The sequence below is a fragment of the Prionailurus bengalensis genome, chromosome A1 (assembly GCF_016509475.1).
Source record: "Prionailurus bengalensis isolate Pbe53 chromosome A1, Fcat_Pben_1.1_paternal_pri, whole genome shotgun sequence".
Classification (NCBI taxonomy): Eukaryota; Metazoa; Chordata; class Mammalia; order Carnivora; family Felidae; genus Prionailurus; species Prionailurus bengalensis.
This window is the reverse complement of record NC_057343.1, coordinates 190,479,432-190,502,216: the sequence shown is the minus strand read 5'-3', so window position 1 is coordinate 190,502,216 and position 22,785 is coordinate 190,479,432. Positions and strand designations below refer to the sequence as shown.

Sequence of the window (22,785 nt, the reverse complement as noted above, 5' to 3'; positions counted from 1 at the left end):
CTTAACTTTTAAACCTACTTTATTGTGGATTCTCTCATTTTTCAACCCTATCAGATAAGCAGGTATTTTCATTTATGTTTTAGGGGAGGATAGTACTGTGGCATAGAAAGTTTTAGTAACATGCTTGATGTCACAAAAGGATTTGAGGGTAAAGCTAGTCTTAAAATCTACCTTGTCTAAGGATTCTGAAGCTAGGCTGTGTATTGTAAACAATTGTCTTGTATTTTACTTCCTTATTCATTCCTTCAGAGGGAGAGAGATTGATCAAAACAGGCTAACAAAAAGCATGGTACCATAGCACATTCAGAAATACCGCTGAAATATCATCAGTGAATCCCCCAAGTTTGTGTCTCTTGCTTCAAACACCTTAAAACATGCTGATGACTAGAATCTGTGCTTTGCCACTTAAGTCTGCTGAAGATTCAAATTGAAGTTTCAAATATAAAATTACAGGAAATTACCTACTTTTTCTTTTGTGAATGGAATTTTGATTTCTTTTAGTCATCTGAGAAGGTCCTGTTTTTCCATGAATATGGAAATTCCATGATTTTTCTTTCCCTAGGACTCTAACATTTCAAAATGGCCACAAGACTCCTGTATGAATTATAAAAAGGATACAGAATTAAGCATGATGACTTTTAAATTTATGTTGTAAAATCCAATGTTATTCCCAGCACAGTGCCTCATTTCCGATGAAAAGCATGCTGCCAGCTTCCCATTTTTTCTATGGACGATATCACCACTCATTTTATTAAAGCCACCAGACACTCATGGAAACATGCATGATGTCGTTTTTTAATGTGGGGGAAAGAATTTTGGAAGTGGGAGCTAGTTAACATTTCTAAAACATGTTTTTTTATTCTTGCCTTTCCCTTTTGACCTTCCTGAGGATGCATGTGGGTGTTAAATTGTTACCAAAGGGAGGGGCCGTTGTAACTACAACGGGATCCACACACACAAAGACACACTTTCCCACACATAAGACTTGGCTCCGTTACACTTTAATGGAATGCTGAATGGAAAAGATGCAGGGTGTTTTTGATCTGTGGGGAAATGCAGCCAGTATAGTGTCCATCATTTTCTTTCTTTCTTTTTTTTTTTTTGTTAAACAGCCAGATTAACATTTGGAAGGCAATGTGTGTGAGGGAGTGGGTGTCACTAGCAAATAATTTTCCTCTCTTTTAAAAATTATAAACACAATATAGTCTGTTTATAAGCATTGAAATAATAAAGGGGGAATATAAAGTGAAAAGTAGAAATCTCCTTCTTCCCCCTACCCATCTCATCTCACTCCTACATGCAGCCATTAATAGTTTGATGTTTGTCTGAGTAGGATTTTCTCTATGAATTCAAGAACCACATATTGAGATTCTATAATTTGTGTTAGCCCTCTCATTTAAGGGTGAGAGTTTGGTACAAAAATGTATCTTATATCCATATGATCCTACAACTTGCTTTTTTTTCATTTAAAAAATGTATTCTGGGTATTTTTTCTGTGAGTAGACTTTTAAACTTTGGCCATTCTTTTTATGTCCCATATAAAGTTTCATCATATTGACTGTACATTACATTATTATTATTATTATTATCAGTGTTTAACTGATCCTATATTGTTGAGCATTTGGATTGCTTCCAGTCGCTCATTATTACTCGCAGTGTCTCCTTGGATCTTTGTCTTTACACATTCTGGTTGTATTTCTTTAAGACTGATTTCTGAGAGCAGAATTTTTAGATGGAGCAGACTATTAATACCTATAATGCCAGGGGGAAAATGCCTATTTTAAAAAAGAGAGAATTTTCATTGAGCAACACGTGGCAAGATTCAGCTGCATATAAAACAAGACCACCTCCAAGATGTGTTCCTATTGTACTGTTCTCAGTACCGGCTACTCACTAGATTCACCTGGGGGAGAGGAGCTTTCTGAAACGAACCAGTCTTTAGATGCCGCCCTAACAAATTACATCAGAATCTCTGATGTTTGAGTCCAGGTATCTACACATATTTTTGAAGCTCCGTAAGCCAGACTAGGAGCCATGGCTCCAGTGACAGTGTTTTCAACATAACTATGAACGTGCCACGTTTGCTGTTGTTCTATCCGTGAGCATCTAAACACATCTACCTAAATATATGTATTCAATATTCAAGCACATACATGTAAGGATGTACATGCACACCATGTATGTTTTATGTAGTTGGAATAATAAGACTTTTCTACCTTTTGCTTAGCTCTTTGGTATATTTGGCCTCGAGTTCTACCAGCTAGCCCAGAAACATAGTATATGTCATGTAGAGTTCTGCATACAAATAAGCTTCAGGAGGATGATCAAAGAGACAAATGGGAACTTTAATGGGGGAATGGTGAGAAGTCCTAGATGTGATTAAAGAGAAGATAAAAGGGCCATTAAGCAACTGTGCAGAGTAATTTTTAGACTGAAAAATTGTAGACAGTCCTATATAAACAGAATCCATATAGGACATTAACTACCAAGGTAAATGACCCTTTGTCTCCTTGTGTATTTCTTCAACTTACAAAGTTTGGTTGGCAGATGGTGGAAGGATGCAGGGTATCTGAATAAGTGTGTGTGGAGGGAGAGTCGTCTTGTACTGGACAGGAGCTGTTACCTAAACACACTATATATTTATAGTATAGTTTATGATATATTACATGCATTCATATACATTATTTTATGTGACCTCTACATCAGTCTTGGAGAGAAGAAGATGGTTATCTCCATCACTCAGAAGAAACTGAGGCCGAGAGAGAAGGGGTAAGGCCAAGTTCATAATGCTCACACATGGGAGAACTGAAACAACATTGCACTTTGAATGTATGCATTAGTTGAATTAGCACCTAGGGTTTCTGATTCGTAGCCTATGTTCTTTTTGCTAATATACAAGTTGTCAGCATTGGTAAACCATAGGAAGTGGTACAGACCGTGGCAATTAGCACTAAGTGCATTCAAATTGAAAAAATTTTAAATACTATACGAGAAAAAAATATCTTGGGCCAGATTCAACAGACAGGCTTTCAACTGGTGACCTTAATTTTAGAAAATCTAAATTTTGAGTAATAGAAAACTAGAGGACGAATCTGCCTTGGAATTTGACAGCAATATTTCCTAAACACACAAGTAAGAAGATATTGAAAGCAGGTTACAAATATAGGTAAATGCAGTCTGAAGTAGACACCTTCTAGAATCTTTTCCTTTTTGTGTTTCAAAAATATATATATTAACACATGTATTTGTAATACCACTGCCTTCCAATCTCCTCTTTGTTAGAAGACCCTGACGTTGCTAAGCATGGTTTTGTCAGGAACATAACTTGCACGGTGGCCCAGGCATTGCTATTTTGTTGCCTGGAGAGGGAACACATTATGACCCATGTCCTCACAAGTTTGGATCGTTTACCCAATTAGTAATCATGCTGAGAATGCACAGGGCAGTGTGTTGGGATGAGGGACCAGTAATTGGGGAAGCTCTAGGGTTGAGAAGGTGGGAGCTGACTGAGGTTGGAAATAACTGGGAGAGCCAAATGAAGGCAGGGACGCCAAAATCAAGGCAGAGTTCGGACAAGTCGGTGGGTGCAGCTCAGGCCCAAGCCCGAACCCTGAGGTTGAATTATTTTAACCTTACGCATCAAAGAGGCATTTTATATTTTTTTCTTTAGCATTTTTTTCTCTTTTTGTCTCAACCATCTTGTGAATTCAGTGGGAAGGTAGTCTTGGCTCTAGTGTTGAGATTAATAGCAACAGAAAGTGGTTCAATAAGTTGTCCAAGTACAACATTCATACTCCATATGAGACCAGAACTCAGAATTCTGTACATAATTCTTATCTCTGCATCTCATACTATTTCAAAACTGGATGGGGGCCTGACCCCGTGGTGGAGTCCATCTGGCTGCAAACTCTTCAATAAACAGAAAGACTTGTGTTGTAGGCTCACATTTGGGGCATGGAGAGGAAGAGTAAGGGAATTGCTTCAATTCAGCAGGTGAAAAGGAAAATGAAAGATAAGTTGAAGTTTTCTGTGTGAGAGGGGAAATGTATTTCTCCCCAGACTGCCAGGGAAGGGAGGATATAAACATGGGTGTGGGTGTTGTTGTTAAGCAAAGCTGTTTGTAATCTTTGAGGCTGTTTGAGGAATGAGATCCATGTCAGAATGCTAAAGGCAAATAAACATTTTAATGATTTTTTAAACAGCAAATTCTGGGAACTATAGATAGGAACGTAATTTTAATCACACTTGACCAAGATTCTAGGACAGGCTGTTGATTAGAGGAGCTTTGGAGCCTGAGCAAAGAATGTGGTGAATTATAAGACCAAACATGGGTTCACTAAGAATGAAACGGACAAGACTAACCTATTTCCTTCAAAAAGAAAAAAAAAATTACCATGTTGAGAGATCATGTTGACCTGAATTTTAGTAAAGATTCGGTCAGAATCTCCTTTTGCAAAATTGGTGGACTGCATACCAGCTATTAATTCTGATACATTTTAAGCTTGCTGAATAATTAGTGGCCTTGAATTAATGACCATGAATGTGAATTCCATCTTACTTTGGGCGTTGGACTAGTCACTCCACCTACCTCAACTGTAAAGCTCAATATGTGCAGCCACTTAGTATATTCCAATACTATTCAAGTGAAAATTATCCCGGTCCACCTAGGGAAGGATCTCTGTTGGAATGCCACCTGATTCCACCATTGATTCGGTTTCACTGAACATGTTGACAAGTAGTTGCATAAGTACGTGCTTAAGAAATTTTCAGATGCAGAAGACTCTAGAGGACTAATGATATGATGTTATAGAGAATCAATGTATCAGAAACCATTCATAAGAATTATAAATGAGAAAATGAAAAGAAATACAAGTCTGGGGGAAGGGGCAAGAGAGTTCCCATGGTTTCCCTCTGTGTAGAGTGAGGGAAGATGGGTGCTGTGGGGCAGCCAAGTCATCCAGGCATCCTTAGGTGGCCCAATATGTCTTGGAAGCAGAAGTCTCAGCAGGCACGTTCAAGAGCAGCCACAAGACTCTGGGAAAAGAGCTATTTGGGGAGAAAGCCGCAATGTGGTGAAAAAGAGCTGTGGAGAAGGAAAGAGCATAGGAAGTTGGAATGGAGGACAGATTTTAGCAGCCATCTGGAGTCAGACACTTCAAAAAGGAAGAGATTAACTGTGCAAACTTTTAAGAAGCATTTTATATGTTACTCCCTTTAGAGAAGAAACTCACAGTTAAGAAGTTTATATTCTTTCTCAAGATTTTTGGAGTTAAATGGTTATTTTTTTGCACACAGAACAGACTGGGCTATGTGGGGTCTCAGTTATACCTGGTTTAAATTATCATTACAAACTTTCACCATGATATAAAAATGCAAGGACCTTAGAATTTCATCCTGCCCTCTTGTTTTCTCACCTTCCCTCTTTTTCTTGGATAATCTCCTTAATTTCCATGAGTTTGGCTACCAACAAACATAACAATGACTATTAGCTTTATTGCTATATCCCAAACCTCTCTCCTAAATTCCAGCTTGGGATTCTAACTGAGGGCTGGATGTTTGGAATTCACAAATGCTTAAAGCTCAGCTCATGCAATAAGGAAAATGATAACTCCTCACAGAATCAGAGAGGAAGCCTGTAGAAAAAGAAGCACTCAGTTTTCTTAACTGCAAAATGGGAAGCCTCAGTAATGAGATATCTAAGGCTCTTTTCAACTCTAACATTTTATTTAAAAAATGAGACAGTGTTGTTCTTCATTTTTGTAAAAAGGCCAGGGTGAAAGTTACCACAAGGTGGATTTAGATGTCTTTTTTTTTTTTAATTTTTCTTTTAAGTAGGCTTTAGGTCCAGCACAGAGTCCAGTGCAGGGTTTGAACTCACCACCATGAGATCAAGATCTGAGTGAGATGAGAGTTGTACGCTTAACCAGCTGTGCCACGCAGGTGCCCCATAGGTGTCAGATTAAAGTGTAGAACTTTTCCAATAGGACTACTTCTGAAGACAGTGAGGTAATTAATTCAGAATATCTATGGGAATACTGTGAGATATATTTCTCCCTACAAAGAGTATACTGAGGACTCTTGATGTCCTTTTTAACTCTAAAAATAATATATATATACATAATTATATATACACACATATATACACACATATATAATATGCATAATTATATATACACACAAATATGTATATGTTTTATATATATAATTCAAATTATGTATAATATAAGCATCTCTTCACACTGTTATAATTTTGAAAATTATGTGGTAATATATTTACCACCCATATGGTAAATTCTACAAATTCCTATTTATTTTGTTAATTTTTCTTCCTTTTCTGCAACTAAAAGTTATATTTACTATATATTCCACCACTTGAGACCTCTTAGGTTACATCTGAATTTTTTTACAATTGTACACAACACAGTAGTTCCTTTTATTAACTACATCCTCTCTGAAAAGTTACTAATGGGGTTGATAATGCAGTTCCTACTGTAGCCAACTTTGGCATTGTGAAAAGTAAGGACATGATGCTAACCAGTCCAAGCCTGTCCCAACTAACCTTGGTCACAGGGTCTCATTAATCACTATATTTTCCATAGCAACAAAATTGCACATTGAATAAAAAGCGATTGCTCTTAGCAAGAGTAAACCCCAGGAGATGGAGCAGGACAGCATTATTTTTTATAAAAGCTAGAAGACCTAAGTTCTATTAGAAGAAAATATAGTAGGAAAGCATAGTATAAAAAATGATGCCTTCCTTAGAGGGGCTCCAGAGGGTAACTGGACATGTTGGCTCTGGGAGAGATTGTACTTTCTAGGTCTTTCAAGGTAAGGGAAAACAGCAATGTTCAGAGGTCAGAAGACTGGTTCGGTTTGTCACATGGCAGTGTCGTATACTCATAGTGCAATAGAAAGTAATAATCATGATAAATATAATTGATAGCATTTATTAAGTGTCTACTGTATGTGACAGTGTATTAAGCATCATGCATACTTATTTCAGTTAACCTTCACAATAACTAGCTCATGTAAGTCTTATTGTTATCACCGTTTTTAAGTTGAGTGAACCAAGGCTTCATGGTTTGTCCATTCTCACAGCTAGTGGATCTCTTACTCCAGGGCCCATCTTTTCAGTCAATTGGCCATACTGTCTTCCAAGTTCTGCATTTCAGTTTATGCCCAACAATGGAGTCGTCATTGCTCATTGGGGGGAAATAATTATTTTTTTAAATTTATTTGAGAGAGAGAGAACGATAGAGAGGGTCAGAGGGTGTGTGTGGAGAGAGAGAGAGAGAGAGAGAGAGAGAGAGAGAGAATCTCAAGAAGGCTTCATGCCAGGCACAGAGCCCAACACAGGGCTAGATCCCATGACCCCGGGATCACAACCTGAGTCAAAATCAACAGTCGGACGCTCAACTGACTTAGCCGTCCAGGCGCTCCTGGGAGAAAACCACTATTAAAGGTCACTATCTCTCTTTGAAATTCATCTGGAGATTTTAAGCCTTTGACTTAAAACTTACAAGCTCATGAAAGATGAGCAGGCCAGGAACAGTGACTCAGTGGGCCAGAAACAGTGAAGTTGTAAAATATGGCCCCTAGCCTGAGAAATGTAAAGTCTTATTTAAAAAGGTTTACCCATACATGCAACCTGATAGGAAATTGGTTTTTGTGGTCCACATTCTAAGAATTCAGAAATAATGGCGTTCAAATTGAGCTCGATTAGGGAACTTATTATAGAAAGTCCTACACAGACCTGTATTAGAATACATCCTCCACATACATTGGGTGGAGAGATGTGCTGATGGATGCCTCTCAGATGAAGTTTATACTTCAGGGTGACCCCAAAGTTTGGGCAGGATTTGGATAGATGTGGAAACAGGGGTGAGGCTTGGGCTTGATTCGCCTACATCTCACTTGGCACAGAGGTGTCAGTCTCAGTTTGGCTACTTTAGTAATATTTTCTATTCTGTTGAAAGCATAAGATGAGGCAACTTCTTCCTCAGATCTTCTCATGGCTGACTCCTCACCATACAGTTCCCAGATCCTCTGTCATCTCCTCAGGAAGAGCTTGCTGACCTCCACATGTAAATCGTTTAGCCTGGCTCATGCCCCTCTCCGCTCCATTGCCCGTTTTATGTTCTTCAAATATTTGTCTCTCTCTGCACCAAACATAGTTATACATGTATTTGTTTATTGACCTGTCTCGCTGAATAGAATGCAAGCTGTTAGGCGTCAGGGAGTTTGTCTTTCCATCCACAGAGACATGCCCGGTGCTTAGAACACTGACTGCCACAAGGGTACATGCCCAATAAATATTGGTATGATGCACGTTTGAATGCATGAAAAATGGTAACCGCCAGGATGTCTGTTAAAAACACAAATGTCCTGGACCCAACCCTAGAGACTCTGATTCGGAGGATCACTTTGGGGGGTTTCAGGAAATGAGAAGTTTGCAAAGTTCTTCATGTGATTCTGACACGCAACCAGGTTTCAGAATGATTATGTTATAAAAATTTTCTTTGCCCTCAAGCAACTTGCGATCTTAAAGGGGCAGACGGTATCATTGCTTGGGGAAGGAAAGACAAATATCTCCACCAATTTGATCACCACAGTCCCAGAGTTGAGCTCCCTTGACTTTCCCAAATTACAAAGGAAAGAAGAAAGAAATAAATTCTTTAGAGAAAAGAAGAGCTGGAGGAAATGAAGAGAAAAAAGCAAAGATAGGGGTAGGGTGAACAAGTACACAATAAGACACACTGTGCAACGGTCTGTTAGAACAATGATAAAGAAATAAGAAGGAAGATGGAGAAGAAACAGATGTAGCTGCCAGAAGTTAAATACACATCTGTTAAGAATGCTCTTCTCATATGCAGGGTCAGAAAAATATGTACAAATGTAGCACCTCACTGATTGACAGAAAAACCTCAGTTCTGGCCCTGGGAATCTTGTTTTCTTGACAGCACTTTGTTTTAAAGCTGGAGGCAGAGAAATGTCTTATGCATGTCCTTAAACTGGAAGGCCTTTTGTTCAGGATACTTATACCATTTGCAGATAATGATGTGCATAGCAGTTTCAGCTGTCTGCATATGCATTTTTATGTTTTTTTATGACAGCTCTGCGTACTGAACTAAAAGGCCATTTAGAACTGTCAGCCACTGACAAGCATTACCCTTTACATTTACAATTCTGTTAGCGTGCATTGTCAGGTGGGTTCACCAGACTGCAGAAATGTGATTTCCTTTGAAACCTATGTATGACTTTAATTTAATACAGCAGCCTCAAAAAAAGAAAAAAAAAGGAAGAAAGAAAAAAAGACAGTGTGAGCCCAAGAGAGCTTTATTAAATATTCTTTTTCCATTAATCTCCTACTTTTTTGTTTTTACAAGACCCTTCCTTTCTTTCTCATCTTCTTTCTCCCTCTTTCTCTTCCTTCTCTCTCTCTCTCTCTCTCTCTCTCTCTCTCTCTCTCTCTCTCTCTCCATTATTTCCTCTTTTCTTTCTTCTCCTCTGTAGAATCCTTCATGTCGTGCAGAAGTGCAGGCAGTCTAGAGAAATGACTTTACCTGTCTGAGCCAAGCCAGACCATCTCTTACTTTCCATATGGCCTGAGGTTAATTTTAAGTCAAGCCAATTTTTAAAAGATGTTTGGCTCAGTGTAGGGCTGGGCGAATATTCAGGACCTGGATAGTGGGAGCATGGAAAGAATCCACTTAATCCAACTAATGACTTATCATTCCCCATTATCACTACCACCTGTCTTTGGGAGTCCCTTTCCCCTCTCCCAAACGATATTTCAACAGTATGGCGAGCCCTTCCTAGAAAATATTTCAACAGTATGGCGAGCCCTTCCTAGAAAAGGCACTGGCGTGTGCAGGGTGAGAGTCTTGAAAACAATGTGAAACTGTGGTTTTGCCCTGAAGGATTTTATAGTCCACCCAGGGAGGCTGACCATGTGTGCAGGAAACAAAGTTTCTACTCAGACTAGGCTGAAGTGAAATGTTCACATGTACGTGCTGACCTGGACCAGATTTACTGCAAAGTGATGAAGCCTGGGCTTCCGAGAGTTCCTCTCACTTGCCTGCCCCGTACGCATTCCGGGGGTGGTCAGGAGGTGATGAGAGTTCTAGACGCAGAGCTCAACCTGAGTTGCAAGCAGGTAGCTTTATTATATGAACACTGATGGTAAATTGTATAAAGAGCTCACAGGGGAAAAGGGACCTGAAATCTCTAGTCTCCTTTTTTGTAACTAAATTTTGTAATTTAATTTGTATTCATAAGTTTGTAATTTTTATTTTATAAAGAAATCCCCATATTGTGTAAACCTCAGATCCCATAAGCTTGGACCTGTCCCCAGTTCTGATAGTAGGTCCGTAAAGAGAAAACATGAATCAATGTGGTTTGGGCAACCAAGGTTAGGTTTTCTTTAGAAAGCTTATCTTCACCTGGCCCTTAATAAAAGCCCAGGATTTGGCTAGGTAGCGAGAGGATGTAGGCGAATAGAGAGGGTTTCAGGAAAATTTGGTGTACAGATAACATTTTGAGAACTCATGTTTTTGGCAGTGGACTAATATTTATTTTTTACTTTGTAAATTGAGACATATAAGAAATGTAACATGCACTGATCTTAAGTGTATGACTTGATGAATTGTACTGTGCTTAAAACCATGGAACCACACTCAGATCAAGAGGTAGAACATTTTCAGCTCCTCAGAAATTTCCTGGCTTCTGAGTATAGAAATCATAATCCCCTCTATCAAGTTTTTCAGAAAGGCAGGTTTGGACATACTGGGAGTGCTAAATTTAGTATCAGGAGATCACCTTTTGTGTTGACCTACTAATAGTATGGTTGTTCAAAAAAAGAATCCAACCCTAAGGGTGAGACGATACCGCCCCTCCTTTCTTCACCCCAGAAGTAAGTGGGAACATTCTGGCACCCTGATGGCAATGTCTAGCTTTATATGTGGGTGGCACAAAGTGTTATCTATTATCTAGCTGATGGCTTGCCATTTCACTGATACCTGCAGATCCCCCGTTTGGGTCATATGACTTGGGGCTAAGCCTTGCCTTTCACGTGAGTTTCTTTGAAAAATCCTATCTGCCTCATTCAGTCTGTGAGGAGTGTCATACCAAGTTCCAACCCCTTTCTGTAAATTTGCTAATCAGTAGCTTTCTTATCTTGCCAGAAAGGTGGGATGAGACTCACAGGCAGGCTCCTGATGAAGGGTGGATGAGAGAAAGAGGGACACAGAACTGGGCAAGGTGGTGATTGCCGGTCTCAGAAGACCTCACATCTGCCAAACGCAGAGCCTGACGTGAGGCAGGCAGGTTGAAATTCCCTCCCGGAGGAGAAAAGGTAAAAAAGAAAACAAAATCCATACAGTGCACACACACACACACACACACACACACACACACGTGCGCGCGCAGCCCCTCCTCTTTTTCTCCTGTGTCACTAACCTCGAAAGCCCTGCGGGAACCAATTACAGCATTCTAATGAGGGCAGTTTCCAATAACTGCATTTGGTGGGTGCATTACCTCCTCATCCACACACTGACTGCCACCACCTCATCTCAGATCACCTTTCCCAACAATGAATCTGCCTGTCTGGTGCTTGTTGGCTGGCTGGACATCTCCCTGCAGAGTCACCAGGGGCAGGGGGCCATAAGGGCAGCTGTGTGAGTTCTCAGAGTTTGCAGAATGCATAGGATTGTGGGCCTTGCAGGCAAGGGAATAAACCAGTCAGGTTTGTGGCTCTAGACAGACCTGGTTCACCTACTTGAAATAGTCTTTGGGGACCAAAATGAAAATTCACTTTTTAAAAAGCCTCCATGACGTGGAAAGGATTATAAAGTAGGGATCAAGTGTCATGGTTAAGGCATGGACATCAGAGATACAAAGACTTACCTCAGACTAATGTCTCTATCACTTAGTAGCTGCATGACTTCCAGCAAGTTCCATAATTCCTGAAATGAACCTCAATTTCACCATCTACAAAATGGGAATAATAACAGTCCCTACTTTGTAGCATGGTTGTAAACGTTTAAACAATACCGTATGCAAATACTAAAGTGGAGATGTTATTCTAATACAGCTTGGTCTAATAAAAATGGAAATAAATGGAAAGATCATGAATTCTCGTCATTCACTGGCAAAGCCCTGCCTTCTGCCCCTGGCTCTGTCCTTATCTCTGTCCAGGTCTGATCTCAGCAATCTACTCAGCACTATGGGGACACCTCTATTCCAGGTTGCTATTACAAAGCAAGTGATAGATCTCCATGTACTTGGTAAACTCTCCCAGATATTTCAACTGAGAAAGGGACGTTTGTATTCGTGACATACATGTGTATGTACATATGTAGGTGTGAACATGCATCAAAGGGACTGACCATGATTCTCCCAGGTGAGCAGTGAGCTTAATGGGAGGGGAGCAGGAAGAGAGATAATTTCACATTTTATTGTCACTACTCCTGGATTACCCAAATCTTAAAAATATTTTTTTTAATGTTTATTTTTGAAAGAGAGAGAGAGAGACAGAAACAGAGCGTGAGCAGCTGAGGGGCAGAGGGATCGGGAAACACAGAACTCGAAGTGGGCTCCAGGCTCTGTGCTGTCAGCACAGGGCCCATTTGCAGGACTCGAACCCATGAACTGCGACATCATGACCTGAGCCAAAGTCAGATGTTTAACCGACTGAGCCACCCAGGCACCCCAAATCTTTTAAAATTAGGTGTATTCAAGCTTTTCTTGTGCAATAAAAGTAGAAATGCTCAGGAGGTATTTTCGTGGTCAAAAGTTAAAGGTCATGATGTGACAGTTGTTTGTGGCCCTAGTGGTTCCCCATATGCTCCCCCCGCCCCGTTGTGCCACTTTTCACCCAGCTCTTGCAAAGCAAAACAGTCACCCTTCACCATTCTATCACCTGCTACAACTCCTTCTCTCTAGCCTGTTCACAAGACACCGTGTTGCTCAAGTGACCCTCTACCCATTGATTGTAAAGATTTTAGAGTTATTTAATCCCTTAAAGCATTTTCCAAAAAGTAAGAGAGAGATTGTCTTCAAATTGTTTATAAATAAAATCCAGGTTTATACATAGATAATCTGGAAAGTGACTATCGTCTGTGTATCGGCAGTTGAGAACGTATTGAAACATTTTCATTATTTGTCTCCTTTGTCCACCGGACATGTCTGCTTTCTTCTAATAAGCCACAGAAAGGAGAGCAAAAGGCAGTAATGGTCAGTGCTGGCAACTAAAGATCAATACGAAATGCACATAAACCTTCTCCAGTGCCAAGCCCAGTGGGTGAGGACCAGCAGTGGGTCTGCAGAAATCTGAAGGGAACTCCCCCTGCATAGTGCTTTTTGCAGTTTACAATTATACATCCAAGGTGAGTAGAGAAAGCAACGTTATGTCTTAGGGAGTTTGTGTTCTGTCTGGCCTCCTAAGTATGTGGAAGACCACAAGCCTCTTAAGATGCTTGTCTTCAGAGGAGAGAAGACCAAATCCACAGAGCCTTGGGGAGTGACACAGGTGGGTGCTGGGGGTGAGAAGCAGAACTTGGAAAGGTAAGGAAAAGGTGATAGGTTTTGTTTGGTGTCTGAGCCTGCTGAGGGTCAAGCAGAGGTCTGCCTGTCCCTTCCCCATCCTCTGGTGGCCCGATCCTTCTTGACCTAGCAATTTTGCACAGGGTGTTCCCTAGGCCTTGAACACTCTTCCCCCAATTCATTGCCTCATGGACTCCTGCTCTTCCTTCAGGCTTCAGCTCCTAAGACCCCTGCTCGGGAATGTCATCCTTGACCTACCTGAATGCACACCCATTATAGATTGTTCCCTTATTTTCTTATAGACCCAGGTGAGATCCCTTCACAGCACTTATCACTCACAATTCAGAATCATATACTAATTTGTCTGTTGGATTTAGTGAATATCTGTCTTCCCAAGATGATTACGCTTTTTGAGTGTGGGGCTCTCAATTGTTTTATCTCCCTGTTCATTGCTTAGCACAGGGTCTGGAGTATAGTAGGTGCTCAATAAATATTTGTTGGATGAAATGATAAATTAACTAAATCCGTGAATTGGTCAATTACCATAGGTATCCTATAGCAAATGCTTATGCTTCTAAATCTTTACTTCCTCTGCTCCATCCCCCTGAAACTCGCCTTCTCCATTCATCCAAATCCTCCTCAGCTTCCAGACCCAATGACAATGATAGAGATAACAGATGATATTAAATGACTTCTGGGCCCAATAGTGGGAATCACGTATATATGTAATCTTAATCCATCTTCATAACTCTATTCTTATTGGTAAATATCAAAGGGCAGGCACTCAAAGATCCTCCAGGAATGCGAGATACAGCAATTGGCATCTCAGAGCCCAAGGTTTGCCAGAGAATTGAAACAGTGAGGACAGTGGCCTGGTTCTTTGTGATTTACACATGGTGTCTCTTTGATGTGTCTGTATTTTAAGCTGAAGGGCAGTGGCTGCGGCTTCCTTGCTTTTGTAATTCTCTCCCGCTCTCTGGGACTCCTGGCCTCTGCTGAGGAGGGAAGAGCAGAGAGAGATTTGTTATTGCTTTTCTGATGCTTTCTGTTACTGGGTCCTTGGGGGGTTAGAGGTAGGGAAGAAGCCTGGGATATGCAGTAGCCCTGGCCTGTTAAGACACAAGGGGTGTGATGGAGAAAGTAGTATGATTTGAGGCAGTGACAATTACTATTTCTATCCCCAATTCACCACACCCTACCTTCACCTTCACCACCATCTCCCAAAGTAGAGCTGAAATGGTGGCATCCTCAGAGACCCGTGTGCTGTGTGCAAGCAGTTCCAGCCAGGGGCTCAGCCTGTACACCGACAAACCTCAGTTTCCTCATCTCTAAAATGGATGTAAGGATAATGCATCTCCCATAAGGTTTTGTGAGGATTCAGTGAAATGATGTGTGTGTTAAATCTTTACATAGTGCCTGGTATGACATCGCATTTTCAAAAGGCATTAGTTATTATTTGTATTATTTATTTACTAAATGCCTAAAGTCAAGCATCCGTCTAAATTCAAACCTAGATCTTTCTGATTCCTCACTGCATTCTTTTCACATCAGCCCTGATCAATTTCAGGACTGTTTGCCAGCACTGTGAGCAGAGAGGGGGAGAAAAGGAAGATTAATTAAGAAAGAGTTGTAAAAAAAATTCACTGAATATCGAATGGATGTAATATTAACATACGTAATTACTTCTCAACTTCAGAAGCTATAATATCAAAGATAAAAATCATGTCAGCTTCAATCTTTTTCTCATTGTAGATTCAGACCATTACATTAATGACTAACTTTCTGAGCTCTATAATTTCCTCTTGGAAAGATACCTTTTTTTTGGAGCGAAGCACAGAAGCTCTCTCTCAGGCACACCCTGGAATTGAGGGAGGAAGAGGGGCCTCTCTGTTGAGGCCACTCCACTCCCCTCCTACTGCCCATTGTTGCGGGTACACTCTCTTTGTGAGGGAACAAAGGCAATTAATCACACAGGCAGCCAAGTCTTGCCTTTGGCTGGGCTGTGGAATTGGCTCCCAGGACTTCAATGGGGGCGGGAGCCCCAGTGAGTAACTCCATTGAGTGTCTATAGTTCAAGACTGCTCCAGTAACTGCCAGCCTCTGGGCGTTGTCTTGTTTCTGGAGGAGAGGTCCCCAAGTATCTTGAAATTAGGCCTTTGTTCATTTTAAACAGAGGTCCTACTCGGGGCTCTCCTCCCTTGACCCTCTAGTCTGAACCTTCCATCTGAGAGACAAAGAACAGGGTCTATGGGAGCCACAGTTTATAACCCTCTCTTTGGAGCTAAGTCAGCGCCTCCTCCTGCAAGGAAAGAAATGAGAGATGTCCTGGGATTTTCTGCCGTAGAGGATTCAGGCATAGCATCCCTTTTTCAGGATCTCAGGGTAGAACTGGGACAAGGAGGGGGACCCCATTTCTCAAACGTGATGTTCAGGGGCCTGCACAATGTCCAAATTGCTGCTAAATGGAACCAGAAGTTAAGTGTTCTCTTTTTACAGACGTCTGAAACAATGAACAGGAGGGAAGGAAAAGAAATGTAGTTTAGCTTTGTACCTTTTTTTCTTATTTTTCTTTCTTTTTGGTGCCCATCCTTCCTTCCAAGTCCTCCTCCTATTTCCTGGCCATTTTTGGTAAGTGTCCAGTTTTGTCACCCTCACTGCTCAGAGTGCTCCCTTCCCAAAGGAACATCTCTCTCTGGACCTCTCTCCTCTCCGTATTCCTGTGTCCGTACAAGCTTTTTACCTACCCTCTGGTTCTTTCCTTCTGTTAGCTCTGACTCAGCAAAGTAATCATGGAAATAGAATTTTCTGCTTGTTAATCTGCTGCCCATCACACGAAAATGCCAATAAGTTTAAGATGGGCTGGCTGGTCACTGAGACTACATAAAATAAAGTCCACAAAAGATAAGCAATATTCTTGGGGAGCAGCTGAAACTGAGGTTTCTAGAGCAGTCTGTGTGATTCCACTTGGGAGAGGTATGCCCTGAATCCTGAGGAGTTCTACACAGAAAAACAAAACAAAACAAAACAAAACAAAACAAAAAACAGTGCTTTTTTTCCCCCTCAAATCAAATCTACCCTTGACTTGGAGCAACTGTTAAAATGAAGACCCATGTACCGTACGTCCAAATATCTAAGTTATAACCCAGCTGACTATTGAATAAAAGGCTTTCACCTCCTAATTTGACCATCTTTGTAACATCTTACATTCTAGTTAAGCATCAGACCATGGGAAAGCAAGGCTTGACCCCTGGGACCTGGTCTCCAGTCCCCCTCTGTTATTTTCACATACCCAATGCTGTTCCATACTGTGAACAGCCTCATGTCCACTATAGACAAAGCCCTGGTCTGAGTCCATTATCCCAACAGCTGCCCCTGCTCAGGCCTTGTAATGCATATGTCTGTGCATGTGTTCTCACAGGAGAACAGACTATAACAAGTTGATTCAGGTACTGAGGTACTGAAGGTGGGTTCAGAGTTATTTGGACAGAGAATTCCAAGGTCCTTGATCCCCAGAGTATGGTCTAGAAGGAGACATGGCATAGGCTTCAGATCGGCACATTCCCATGGCCCTGTGGACAAGGTCCAGGGGGCACCTTCTAAAGCTCAGGGCCCAAAGCAGGTTTCCTCTCACCTAAGGCTTATGACAGCACTAACCTAAAGGGCAGATATTCCGTTCCATGTGTATCCTTGCAATGGAGCTGCTTCCCAAAGGGGCAACTCGAGATAAGATGCTCTAAGTTGTTTAACTTCAGAAATGGTTGCTTTTATAATGGTTCATGAGGCAAATGAGTTCACATTAAGATAAGAAATTCCCTCCTGAATAGCACTGACCAACACAGGGTAAGTATTTTAATGAAAACACTATGTGTGAATAAATAAGTGGCCTGTTACAACTTTAAAAAAACTTTTCGTATATGAAAGGAGTGACCGACAGTAGAGATTACAAGGCACTAACAGCAGATGAGAAACACTTTGATTGACTCGGAATTTTAAGAAGAACCTGCTTCTTAGAGGTGACCCCTCTATAATAGCTGAATGTAGAACCTATTTCTGCCCATAAAGCATGCATGGCTGCACCCAGAGCCCAGAGAGTATATTCATGATGCTACTGAATCAAGTACTGCTAAATCAGGATTTCCAACCGATTGTCACTATTGACATTCAGGATGGGATCATTCTTTGTTGTTGCGGAGGAACAGTCTTGTGCATTGTAGGATGTTTAGCAGTATCCTTGGCTTTCACTCATGAGAAGCCAGTAACATTGCCTTCCAGCTCTAAAACCAAAAGTGTCTTCAGACATTGACAATTGTTCTCTCTTGGGGGAAAAACCGCCCCGGTTAAGAACCACTTTTCTTAAAGGATCTGATTGATCGGCATCATCTGTACCCAGACAGAGTTAACACCAAGCACAACTCATAGCACCAAGATTTATTGTCAGAGGAAAACAAGAGTTAGGGAAAGCCAAACTAATGTAGTTTGCTTTGTTTTATCAGTCTCTAAGATCATATAGCAAATGGTGATATTAAGCTGAAAAATGAAAATGGAGAGTAGTAATGTTTAAATCTCTTATAGCAAGAGCTTTAATAATTTCTGTTCTTTTAAATTATTTTTTCTTTCTTTCTTTCTTTTTTTTTTTTTTTTTTTTTTTTTTTTTTTTTTTTTAGTGCTAGGGAAAGAGCCAGAGTGGATGTGTTAAAATCTCAAGCCTAGAATGAGATAAACGTAGGACAGGAAAGCATATGCCAAAAGCAAGTCTACTCTAGCTAGCATCATGTAAGCTCAGGAAAGGGTTCTGTGGTCCTGGGGCAGCCTCCCAGTTCCATGGTTCATTCTCCATGCCTTTCCTACTGCTGATCCTCCAATCTCTACTACTTCCTATGTCAAAACAGAAAGTTGTGACTTAGTGACTTAGCAATATGCACACTTGTGCCTATCATGATTTGCTGAAACCAGAATCTCATGAAGTTTCAGGCTGCATGGCTATTCATGTTATTTTGAGTCCAAGAAACCTCCAGGATGCAATTAGGCATATTGCTTGTGTTATAAGGACAAAAATTATTTATGCATGAGACACAATTTTTGCCTCTTCCTCACTTTTTTTTGAGCAGGAAGGGATTATTTATTGTAAAGTTAGCTTCCAGAATCTTTTTCTGTTGTTGAGAATCTAGTTAGTAAATTTAAAGAAGGAACTAGTTTAAACGATATCATAAAGAGCAAGAGTGGGTAAGGGATAGAAGAGCTGCAGTGACTGTGTATCTGTGAAAATGCTTGGAAAAGAAAATAAGGGAGACAATATTTGGGGAAAGAATTGTCATATGTATATGCTATTTTTTAATTTAAATCTCTAACTTTAAAAGGGTTTCATCACATATTTAGACTACCTTGGGTAAATAAGAGAAGTGGCTACAAAACTGAGTTTTATTTTTTTTTTCAACGTTTTTTTATTTATTTTTGGGACAGAGAGAGACAGAGCATGAACAGGGGAGGGGCAGAGAGAGAGGGAGACACAGAATCGGAAACAGGCTCCAGGCTCTGAGCCATCAGCCCAGAGCCCGACGCGGGGCTCGAACTCACGGACCGCGAGATCGTGACCTGGCTGAAGTCGGACGCTTAACCGACTGCGCCACCCAGGCGCCCCCAAAACTGAGTTTTAAAAAAAATGTAAATACTACAATGCCACATCTGAGCTGTGTGGGCTCAGGGCTAATTCACAGACTCTCCTTGGAAGTGATTGATTGTAGTAACTTCCCTGTCAGACTAATCTTCACAACTACTGTGAGACCATTATTTTACATCTAGTTCATCTCTTAATTTAGTGCTTTAGACAAGAGGGCTAAGGAAAGATTTGTCAGTTAATATATAAGCCACCATATCATTCATTAAATACAAATTCATTAAATTGACTATCATGTGATAGGACTGTGTGAGATTCGGTGACACAAATAAGATGGAGACAGAGGCCCTACTCTCAAAGAGCTTACACTCTTATCTATAAATAATTTGTTATAAATACATATGGTAACCGGCAAGTAAACTAAATGTGTATAGTCTAATAAATCTGGTATTTTCATAGCAACGGAACTTACTCCAAAATTGTATGTAGCCTTCTGTAGAATCATTCAGGTTTGCAGAATTTTCCAACCGAATTAGATTGATGTATATAATGTGAATAACTTTGTTAGAAATACTCAAGTCCTCACAATTTTTGGACATCTCTAAAATAATAGGATTCAGAAAGATGTTTATTACATTCTGTACTTTCCTTGCTAAATCTGATGTGGCTCCAGCAATGAACAACACATCTTTCTAACATAATGACTCAAACTCAGAATCAACACAACTACAGGAACAGGACAGGCAGATGAGAAAATGCCTCACTCTGATGCATGCCCTCCATCGTGTTTCAGCCTGATGCCACGTCAAACTCAAAGGCTTTTACAGATCCTTAAACTAACCATGAGTAGGAGCCTTCTGTCTATTTTCCCCTCTGGGTCTAGAGACATGTTATATTCCATTAGCAGCCTCTCCGATTTTTCATCTAAAGCCCTTCCCTTGCCTTGGATATTGACTAACATTTTCCACTGGTCAGAAACTTTGTTTATACAGCTGATCAAGTTAACGGTTCATCTCCTCTGCTCTGTAAGCACTCCAATTCTACCATCATCATAAGTAGGATTGGATATTTTACTTGGCAGAATTATTTCAGTAATACAAGGTAACCAAATTGGATTGGTGATCGATAAGTTTGTTCAGCACTCATTCCAGTAAATAAAAACCAACCAGGCTCCAAATGGTTGAATTGCTATCGCAGTAGAGACATAATGTGAATCAAGGCTTGGAGACCTCAGGGAATTTCATAAAATCCAACCCTGCAACCAGATGATTGTCCTGTAATATATACCGTGTACCCAAGACCCATACATTTCAGTCTTTCTCTGTGGCAGTAGCTAGTTTTCTGTGGTACGTGGGTGAGAAGTACCACCATTTATAAAAGTTGCTTTTGAAAACTACTAGACTCAGGGAGAGTCCAGATGTCTAAATGCTACTATTCCAAATTGGTTAATAGCTGCTCATTTTTCTTTTTCCATTTCTGTATAAAATTCTGATATGGGAAGAATTTGGAAGACAATGATAACCTTTGCATTGATGAACACAGAAGATGTAGTGTTGAGTGAATGAGTTTTTAGATAAATTTAATTTTAGCTAACTTTTGTTCTTAGATATCTTTTGTTTGAGGGGAAGAAATGATTTAAAAAAAAAACCCAAAAACTTGATAAGACTCTCACAATTCATTATAAAAAATAGAGTGGAGAATTTATCAATAACCTTAAAAATGCATTTTTCAAAAACAAATCCCAATTTCCAGAGAGGGCTTTGCCACTGACTTGCTATGTGAAACTTAAAATATCTTGTTTTGTACTTTCATTTCTAGTTGAATAAAAGTCATTATTATGGCACTGTCTATGGCACCTGAGTTATCATGAAAACTGAATAGAACGTGGTATATGGAAGCACTTTCTGGAGTCTGAAAAGGTGTTTAAAAGCACTGAGACTGCGAGCAAGGTTCCCAAATTGTGGGATGTGTAGATGGTGAGATGCATAGATGAGAGACCTGCTTCAGTGCTCAGGGGTTCTATTTAGGAAATGGACACTTAACAATGCTGAACAACACAGTAAGGTAGTTAATCCTTTTTCAATTCTCACTGACCCTTTCTGATTCCTACAAGAAGCACGCCTTAGGTGCTAGCATGTCTCTGGTACTTGCTAATCTCCCTTAAAGAGAGAGCTCAGACATGGAGCTTTGAACAGGCAAATGCATTTAGCTAGATTTTAATAGCATGGTTTAGTTTCCCTTGCTCATGTGTTTTTGTGGTAAACTCCTTAATGGCAAGTGGTAATGTTTTTCCATTAGTAGCAGTAATATAAAGTTTTATTTTTATGCAACTTTATCTAAGTGGGGAAAAAAGAAGCATTTTAAAGAAAAAATATTAAGTAAATAACAGTCAAGTGATACGTGAATTTGACAAAAATTATAAAAGGGAGATGAACATGTTTGAAATTTGGGAATGTATGCACCAGTAAATGCAATGCATAAGCCAAGACCTAATGTGTTTGTCTTCAAGACAGTTAACACTTTCTATGTTGCTATGGCTCATCCCTCACCATTCTTGAACAATCCATACAAAGAAACACTGGGGAAAAGGAAGGAAATTGGGATTTTCAGCTGCCATTTTAACTCCCACTGATAAGCACCTCCAGAGAACCCAAGCACTGCAATGCCACTTACGTTTTCTGAACTTTTCAACATTAAACATTGGCCGTGTTGACTGTGCTGAAGAGGCAACACCTCCCCAAGAGTCCAGTTTGTCCCATTAACCTTGGAGAGGGATCCAGGCACACGGTGATTGACCTGGCACATTCAGACACACATATGCAGTATGTCATCGTCATTCAGAATAGACTTCAACACTTTGATGAAATACATCTTGCTTTGTCCTTTAGAGACCATATGAATCTGCAAACAATTGCAATTTTGAAGTTGTGGGTAAACTAATTCTCTGTTTCAGAGTGTTTTCTCGCCATTTTCTCTCTCTCTCTCTCTCTTTCTCTCTCTCTCTCTCTCTCCCTCCCTCAGTTGGGAAGGGAGTAGAAAAATCTTCAAACAGTTGTGTCAGAACAAGAAGGGCATTCTCAGCCATGGAAAATTTGTTGGTGGGTTTTAAAAATGCTCTTTCTAAAAATTTATGGATGAGCTCAATTTAGAAAAAGTGGAGAAAGCACATGACGACATTCAGTCAGCTTGGGAGCCTATTTTTTTCCGTATAATGTTGTGCTGAATAAAATCCCAAAGTAATGATTTCCACTTGTTAATAAATAATTCTTGCTTGAAGTTAGGAAGTCTTGAAAGAGAAGAAATAATAATAAAAACACCACTAGAATCATTTCATTCCTTTCAAATGTGTTGAACTCTAACCCTAGAAAATGACTGAACCTCTATCTCATTATCTAATGCTGCTTCTCCTGTAGGATTTTTTAATTGATATATCTTTATTCCTCCAATATTTTAGGCTGAGTTTATATAATTATTGTCACAAATGTAGATATTTGACACTTTCGTAACATATTATTACACTTCAAGGAAAACACACCCTTCTGTACTATTCTTCCTGCCTGCCTGGGTGTAGAGCTCCTCTTTAGAGCAGATGTTGTTGGCTGTTACGAAAGGGCTTTAGAATGCTGGAT

General features: G+C 40.1%; 1 long non-coding RNA gene across 1 annotated transcript; it reads right to left on the bottom strand.

Moving 5' to 3' along the window:
* Positions 1 to 434: 434 nt before the first annotated feature.
* On the bottom strand, positions 435 to 15,449 carry LOC122476142. The gene is made up of 3 exons (XR_006295406.1): positions 15,357 to 15,449; positions 11,905 to 11,988; positions 435 to 594 (listed from the first exon to the last, which is right to left on the bottom strand). It is a non-coding gene; the product is annotated as an uncharacterized LOC122476142 (long non-coding RNA).
* Positions 15,450 to 22,785: the final 7,336 nt, after the last annotated feature.